This window comes from Mus caroli, chromosome 9, assembly GCF_900094665.2.
Source record: "Mus caroli chromosome 9, CAROLI_EIJ_v1.1, whole genome shotgun sequence".
NCBI lineage: Eukaryota > Metazoa > Chordata > Mammalia > Rodentia > Muridae > Mus > Mus caroli.
The window spans coordinates 37,025,735-37,034,138 of record NC_034578.1 but is presented as its reverse complement, the minus strand read 5'-3'; the positions used below and the strand labels follow the sequence as shown (position 1 = coordinate 37,034,138).

Genomic DNA, 8,404 nt, shown 5'->3' with positions numbered 1-8,404 from the left:
CCTTCCTTCCTTCCTTCCTTCCTTCCTTCCTTCCTTCCTTCCTTTCTTTCTTTCTTTCTTTCTTTCTTTCTTTCTTTCTTTCTTTCTTTCTTTCTATCAGAAAGTGCGTTTAATTAACTGACAAGAGAGAGATGGTCCAAGCATGGCAGGCAGAGTGAGAATTAGAAGCGAGGGGCTCCATAATCATCTGGCATCCGCTCGATGCTGTATCTGTGGTTAGAAATGTACATGATAGGGACGCCAGGGATCTTCTGGATTCTTCGTTTGAGGTGACGTCAACTGTGGCCACAATGTAACACTTGTGCTGAGTTATTCTCTGTACCAAGCAGTCGTCAGCGTAGGTTCCTTTGTGTGTGCATGGCAATCGGTCAAACCGTGGATCCTTTGCGATTCTTAGTGCCACACGATACTTCTGTTCCAATTTCTCAATTTCAGCCATTACACAATCAGTTATACAAGGGATACACTTGGCATACAGACAGTCCATCATTGACTACACTAAGTCCAGTTTGGCCTTAATGGAAAAGTTGATGAAGTTGGTACCGACAAGGATGTGGTAAGGTGGACCCAGCTGTGTATTATACTGGAAGAACAAGCAGGAAAGATGCTGCGGGACTTCTTTTTCCTTCAGCGCGCTGGGATCTTTCTTCTTAGGCGTCAGCCTATCCTTTTCTTTAAGTCGTTCGTCTCTCAGACTGAGCATTCGCTTCATAGTCGCACATTTCCTTGTTTTCTTTTGCTTCCCCATGTTTACGCCACACCACATTTGTGTTTCTTAATATTTGCTTTCATAAACAATTGCCCCATCTTTCATTCACCAAGACCATCTGTATTTTTATTGTGTTACAGTAACATGCTTTATATATATGTGGTGTCTGTTTTAAAGTTGTTGCTAACATCCCCTCCCTGAATCAATTCTCTGCTGGTGTTTCTGTCATTGCCATGTTTTGCATGTACTTGGTAAGCCTGCATGCATTGTCATGTATATTGTATGTTGGAAAATAAGTTGGAGTCTCTGGCTTCTGCAAGCAGCCCTGCAGAGCGCTCATTTTCATTTCATTGTGTGTTGTCTTCATTATGTGTGCTGTTAGGCATACTGTGCCGTTGTTCCAGCCTTATTTATTAAAGCATCCATTCAGCTTGTAGATTTGAAACAGCATATTTATCAGAGTCACACAGTGAAAATGTTCAGTTTTTCTGTAAAGATTCACTTTGTAAGCCCGTGTGATGAGCTTTGTTCAGATATAGGCAACCTAGAGAGAAGAAAACAGAAAACAGTTTTAAAACTACCATTCTTATGGAATTTGCAGTCTGGGTCAACCCATGAATTTGTTTTGAGCTAATCTCTGAAAAGTCATCCCTACCTCTCCCTTCCCCCATTCTTATTACCCCCAATCCCCTCTAGTAAAACAGGAAGAAAAAAGAAGCTACGTGAATGCACACATCTTTATCACCTGCCCCCCCCAATTTATGTTTCCAAATTTTCCTTCCTATCATATTATGTGTCTCCTCTTTGTATAATTTGTTGTGAGTTTTATGCTCAAGTTGCCAATACCCAAAGACCACTGTAGAACAAATTGTGATGTAAAACGCACAAGGGTCTTTATTATCAGCTGGAAAGCAAGGTCTCTCAGACTCTCAAATTTGCCCCAGGTCAGAATGAGAGCCCCGAGTCTAGGGATGCAGGGTTTTTATTGTAGTTACAGCAAACTTGGGGAATTTCCACATTAGTTAGTAAGTTAATGTTTTAAGAACTGCATTTCTGGTGTAATCTGCAGGAACCAAACATGACGACAGAACCACCTGACAAATAGTCAGATTATTCTCTTCTGGATGTCTTAGGTTATCTCTATATACCTTGGTCCTGCTATTGTAGCTTGGCTGTTGCTAATGGTGGGAGTGGGGGTATTATAGGATGTTTGCTCAAGTGTGATTTTCTTCCTGGCATTGGAGTTTAGTCCCAGGTCTTACACAAAATGGAGTTTCTTCAAAAATAGGGTTGGTTGGGATGTAGCATGAGTAGAAGTTTCTGGAAAGAGTCATACCTATGGTGAATGTTCTGCAGGCTCACTGGAAGTTGATGATTGTGGGGAGGTAGAATGTCGCAGGACCAGAGCCAAAATTAGGTTATATTCTGTACTAGTTACTTTTCTCTTGCTTTGATAAAATAGCATGACCAAAAGCAACTGGGAGAGAGAGGGTTTAGTTAGGTGGATCATCAAGGAGCCTGGAGTCCATGAAGGAAGGAAGGACATGGGGGGCAGTGGGAGTAGGAAGCATGCTAATCCTATTTCTTTCATCCATGTAGAGCAGTAGTTTTCAACTTTCCTAATGCTGTGACCCTTTAATACAGTTCCTCACATTGTTGTGACCCTCAACCACAAACTGATTTGTTGCTACTTCATTATTGTAATGTTGCTACTGTTACAAGTTATGTAATATAAACACCTGATATGCAGGATATCTGATACACAATCCCCATGAGAGGGTTGTTTGAACCCTAAAGGGGTTGAGACTTATGGATGGAGAACTGCTAACATAAAGGAAGCAGAGAGAGTGACGGGGAAGTCAGGTGAAACTATAAACCCCCAAAGTCTGCCTTCAATGACATACTTCCTCCAGCACGCATGTGCCTTCCAAAGACTTAATGTCCCTAAACAGCACTACCAACTGGGAACAAAGTGCTTAAATACCCAGGCCTGTGGGGGAACATTCATTTCTCACTCAAGTTGCACAGTTTACATTTTGTCCCCTGAGCAGCCATTTTATCATCCATGTCTGCTTCAGATTCAGCATCTTTCTGATTATTAGGTAAAACTTTTGAGATGTATTTTCTTAGAAGACCCCTTTATCCATGAAGTGGTCAACTTCAAAACTAGAAATGCTTCTAGATAGCATATAAAATCTAAGGTAATTTCCACTTTGCTGCCTGGCATCTCCACTGAAATATTTGTAAATGTATTGATTCCCAACTGTCTTTTTCTTTCCCCTGTGATTAAAAGCTTGTGTAGTCACCTCCATACTGGAAGATGTCCTTAAGGCAGTCGGAATCTGTGTTTCTAGGCTGTAGTCACTCAGAATGAGCTCTTACTTCTTTCTTTGGAGTAAGAACCGTTTTTATCCTCAACGCTACTTAAAGGTTCATATAGATTCATTGTTGCATGCACACATTATCTTCGCGTGTCTGTTTTTTCTTCTACCACGTTCTTCATGGAGTTTTCTGTCACATAGAAGTTTAAATTTTAAAAATTAAATTCTTCAGCCTTCGATTATTCTTTCTGACAACATTGGAGCTTAGATATTAGGAAACTATTCTGCTGTACAGGTTGTGAAAAGAAGCACAAGAACTTAAACTTGAAGCCCCAACCTTTTACCTATGTTAGTGAACCTTACAAAATTAGGGCAGCCATCTGAGTCCAGGAAGAGGTGGGTCCATCAGTGTGACAAGTCAGTTGGGTTTGATGGTGCCAGTTATACTTGCAGGGGTGGATGGACCAGGGTTTGGTCCTCAGGAATGGAAGGCAAAATTTTGCATTTGGGTGAGGATTAAGATCAACTTCAAAGGTTCCCAAGACCAAGAAGTACTATGCTCCAGGAGAACTGTGAACTGGTGAAAAAAAAATCCACGTGACATATATAATCTCAGCTATAGGTCAAGGGGAACAATCTATTTGGTAATTAGTAGCCTTCCTACAATTCTTTTCTTTGAAGAATTAAGAGCAATGAACGTCAATTTGAAGGAAACCTAGACCTATACAGAGGCAACTGGCAAGGGTGTCTGCGAATCCTGAGTAGAAGAAGACACTGTCAACATGGGACAGAAAGAACTCTCTAGACACATAGGAAAACTGTAGCCTGGTTGTGAAATGAAGACACCAGCCTGAGCACATAAGGTGTGATAAACAAGAGTAGCAGATAGCAGTTGAGATGGACCTACAGACACTTCATTATTCAAATATTAGAGGTTAAGAGTTCTTGCTGCTTTTCCAGAGGACGAGGGTCTGGTTCTCAGCTCCCATATTGGATGGCTCACAGCTGCCTGTCAATTCAGTCACAGGAGATCAAACCCTCTTCTGGCCTCCATGGATACTGTGGTGCACAGTGGTGACTCCTCTCATCCAGACAGAAATGCACACGTTTTTAAAAAACTTAAAATACCTAGATTATTAGATTCTGATACGATTATATGCCATGGAGGTGCTAGCAATTAGGGTTTCTCCAGGAAATTTCATGCAGGAATAATGATGGGCCACCCACAGGTATCCTGAGACCAGAAGAAAAGACTATCTATATGGGAGACCGTGTACACAAGTGTGTGTGTGTGTGTGTGTTTATGTGTGTGTGTATGTGTATGTATGTCTGTGTTTCTGTGGTGAGTTTGCATGGGAACACTAGAGGTCAATCTTGGATGTTTTTCCTCAGAAATGACATCCAACTTGGTTTTTTGAGACAGGGTCTCTCACTGGGCTGCTGCCAGCCAAGGAGTCTAGGCTGGCTGGCTAGTGAGACCCAGGGACTTGCCTGTCTCCACCTCCCTGTTGCTATGATTGGAAGTATGCACAGATGTGTTGAATTTTTATGTGGGTCTGGGGGATTGAACTGGGCTTCTCATGTGGGCACATTACGCATATCAATGCTGAGCTATCTCCTCAGACCTATGTTGGTGTTAGTTTCATCTCTTTTAATACATTTTGACACCACCATGGTAAACGGCACTGGGCAAGGGTAGATTGTTTCTTTTTGCAGTTTTGGTCAAAATTGTAAGTAAATTCATCTTTTCCATGTTTGTATTTATTGTGTCATTTTCTTTTAATGGTGGTGGGGACTGGCGTCCAGAGCCAGGCATTATGACTGAGGTCTACGTTAGCATATGTTAATTCATTTTAAAAAATGAAGGAGCAGTGAACATGCTAAAGCAGGAATGGGGAAAGACCATGAGGACTCAACCCTGAACAAAAACTTCAGGCAACTCAGGAATGCCAAGAGTGAAGCACACACCACTCGGTTATCCAGTACCAAATGGTCAGGCCTGAAAATGTAAATAAGAAATAGCATCATACAGACTTTGCTGGTTATATTTAGGAATATATACACCTATACATATACGCATGTAACAACAACTAATAAAAAGAAAGAGAGAGAGAGAGGGTTTGAATTTGAAAGAGAGCAAAGAGGGGCACCAGGAAAGAGAAGAGGGAAGCAAGGGAAGCGATCCTATCTTAATCTAAAAAAAATAGAAAAGTACTTACAAAACAAAAAGGCATTAAAATGAGGAAAGAGCTGTAGAGCACAATGAGAAATAGTCAAGCAAATTTGGAAAAGACATTTACGAGACTTCCAAAGAACATAAGTATGTTAAAATTTGCAAATTTAATGTAATGGGTTATTTAAATGAGAGGTGTTATGCAGCCTGAATAGATGAATGAATTACAAGACAGGAGGGAATCAGGCCCAATATACACAAAGGAAAGGAACTTGATGTGCCAGGGTGGGTTGTTATGGGAGGGGAGCTCTACCTTCTTAGAAAAGAAGGGGAGTGGGGAAGGGAGGAGTTGATATGTGTGTGTGTGTGTGTGTGGGGGGACTGGGAGGAGAAGGAGCTGGGGTTGGGATGTAAGGTGAATCAATCAATGAATGAATGGGGAAAATAAAAAAAGCATAAGTCATAAACCAAAACAACCTGAAACTGAAGGGCGCAATGACAGTGATTCGCAGATTCAGAAATTCTGGTGAATCCCAAGTAGAATAAACAAAAAGAAACCACCATCTCACAGGTAGATGCAGAGCAGCTATGACACAGTGGTGTAGCTTGAGCAAGAGGACACATTACACATGACAGAGTAGAGGCTACATTACCTATCTCACAGCGCAGTAGGGGCCAGAAGAGGAGAGAAGATACTGCCCTCCTCTAAGTTCACAGCTAGAAAACTCTAGAAAAAATGGAAATATTTCCAAAGGAATGAAATTGTGGTTATTTTATTTATTTATTTATTTATTTATTTACCACAGGGTCCCATTAAAGAAACTAACAACAACCAGTTTAAACCAAGGGCTTAAAAATGACTAAGCCATTGAGACAACAATGTCCAATGAGCCAGGAGATAGAGCATCCCAGGGATTCTGTGTCCTTGTTAAGGTGAGGGGAAAGGTATTGGAGACATTTTAAACTGTGCTTCTCAAAACATCAGGAGTCTCTATAAAGAAATAGAGATCAGAGATAGCAACTTGCAAAACAAATGGGAAAAATGAAAAAAACAACACCCATCTAAAAAATTCAGAACTCAGCAAGGAAAGAAAAAGTAAAAGCAAGCCGGGGAAACAAAGGAAAACTAAAGGATATAAATGAAATAGAAATGGAAGAAGGAGGGGGAGGAGAAGGAGAAGAAGAAAGACAGACAGAAAAAAAGAAAAGAAAGAAAGAAAGAGAGAAAGGAAACTGCATTTGCCAACAGGTTAAAGAAGTGGAAATGGATGGAATGGTTCAGGGAGGAGACTGGCAAGCAGAGAGGATTTGAAAAGCAGACATCCATGCTTTTTGCCATTTCCAAGAGGCACACCTGTATTGTAAGGAAGAAAAGTGAAAACATGAACTGAGATGCAAACCTAAGGAGAGCAGGCACAGCCTCAGTTTTACTAAAACAGCAAATGAGGGAAGGCTCTTGGCTGCCATCTGCTTCTCGGGCACCACGTGGGACACGTGACTACCAGGAGGTGGGCGTCTTCTGGCACAAACGGCATGTTTGGTGGTTGGTAACACCCTTTTAAATGTTACCACTGGGTACTTCCATGTCCTGTCCAGTCAAGATGGGGACCTATTTTGAGCAAAAGTCCCTACTGTATTAGAGATGAAGTTACAACCTGAAGACCTATAAAGCCCAACCATCTCCATTTGTGAAGAAACTCCATTTTCTGTGAGATCAGGGGCTAAACTCCAATTTCAGGAAGAAAATCACAGTTCTCCTGGGCAAGCATCTATGACAATTCCACTCCCCCTTAGCAATAGCCAGCCAGGCTACAATAGCAGGGTCAAGGTACATATAGATAATTTAAGATACCCTGCAGAGAATAGATAACTTAGCCATCCTGTTCATCAGGTGGTTTTGTTCCTGTGTTTAGTGCATGCAGAAATGTAGTTTTAAAAAATGAAGCAAAGATTTATGAACTGACTCCATTTTATCTCAGTTTCCTCATGGAAATGAAATTGTAGAGCAGTTTTACGTGGTGTATTGTTTAGATGTTTTAGAGATGAGATAGGAATGGTGACACAGCTGAGCTCAGGGTCACAAACATTCTGGTTATAAGTAAGCATGTTACACTTGCTTTGAACATCTTCATTAAAGTATCTTTAGAAACACAAGGATTATCTTTGCAGGCAATTCAGAGCTTGGTTCAACTTAAGTGTCTCGATCCTCAGCCTTAGGGGGAAGGGTTTCTCACCATTCCTGTATCCCCTTAATCCGTTCCTAGCTTTCTAGCCTGCAGTTCTTCCCCATAACCTTGTGAGGAGCCTTCTGTGTGATTTCCCAACCCACTATATCTTTGTCCACACTTACCCTCCATATTATACTTTCTCAATTGTTCTTTGAACTGTAATTTTATAGGAGAACCACTTCACCTGCCATTTTCACAGTCCCCATTGCTATTTTAACATATTTCAAATAAGGTTTGATGTATCCACATATGAAAAGAAATAGTTTTATGTAGGAAATCTTCATTAGTGAACTTTGTTAGTTGTGTCAGGGTATTCCTCTAGGATCTCTTGGAGACTTTAGGCTCTCGAGGTAAGGGTTGCTTTCCCTATCATGCCCCCTTCACGTTGCCTATCTATCTTTCTATCTATCATGTCCCCTTCACGTTGCCTATCTATCTATCTATCTATCATGCCCCCTTCACGTTGCCTATCTATCTTTCTATCTATCATGCCCCCTTCACGTTGCCTATCTATCTTTCTATCTATCATGCCCCCTTCACGTTGCCTATCTATCTATCTATCTATCTATCTATCTATCTATCTATCTATCATGTCCCCTTCACGTTGCCTATCTATTTTTCTATCCTGCCTCAGAGAATGTTTCCTGCACTCTGAAACCCTGCCATTGCTCTGAATTGCTTCTGGGTTTGTTCAAAGTTTAGTTGAGTTGAGAAGAATGTAAAGGCTGTCTGTAGTCAGAGCTAAACAATAATATCCATGATATAAGATCTCATGGAAGTGCCTTTCAGAAGAGGCAGGGGAGGGCATCATTAGGGAGTAGAGAGATGAAAAGAGATTGAGATAACTGAGGGTTTTAATACTGATATTTTATATTGGCCTGAGATTTATGACTTACTTAATTTTGTCAATCTAAATAACAATGTGGGAATGAGAGAAAGTGTGTGTGAGGGAGGGAGGGAGGGAGGGAGAGAG

At 41.1% G+C, this 8,404-nt stretch overlaps 1 pseudogene; it reads right to left on the bottom strand.

The window, feature by feature from the left end:
• Positions 1 to 161: 161 nt before the first annotated feature.
• Positions 162 to 749, bottom strand: LOC110302557 (annotated as a pseudogene).
• Positions 750 to 8,404: the final 7,655 nt, after the last annotated feature.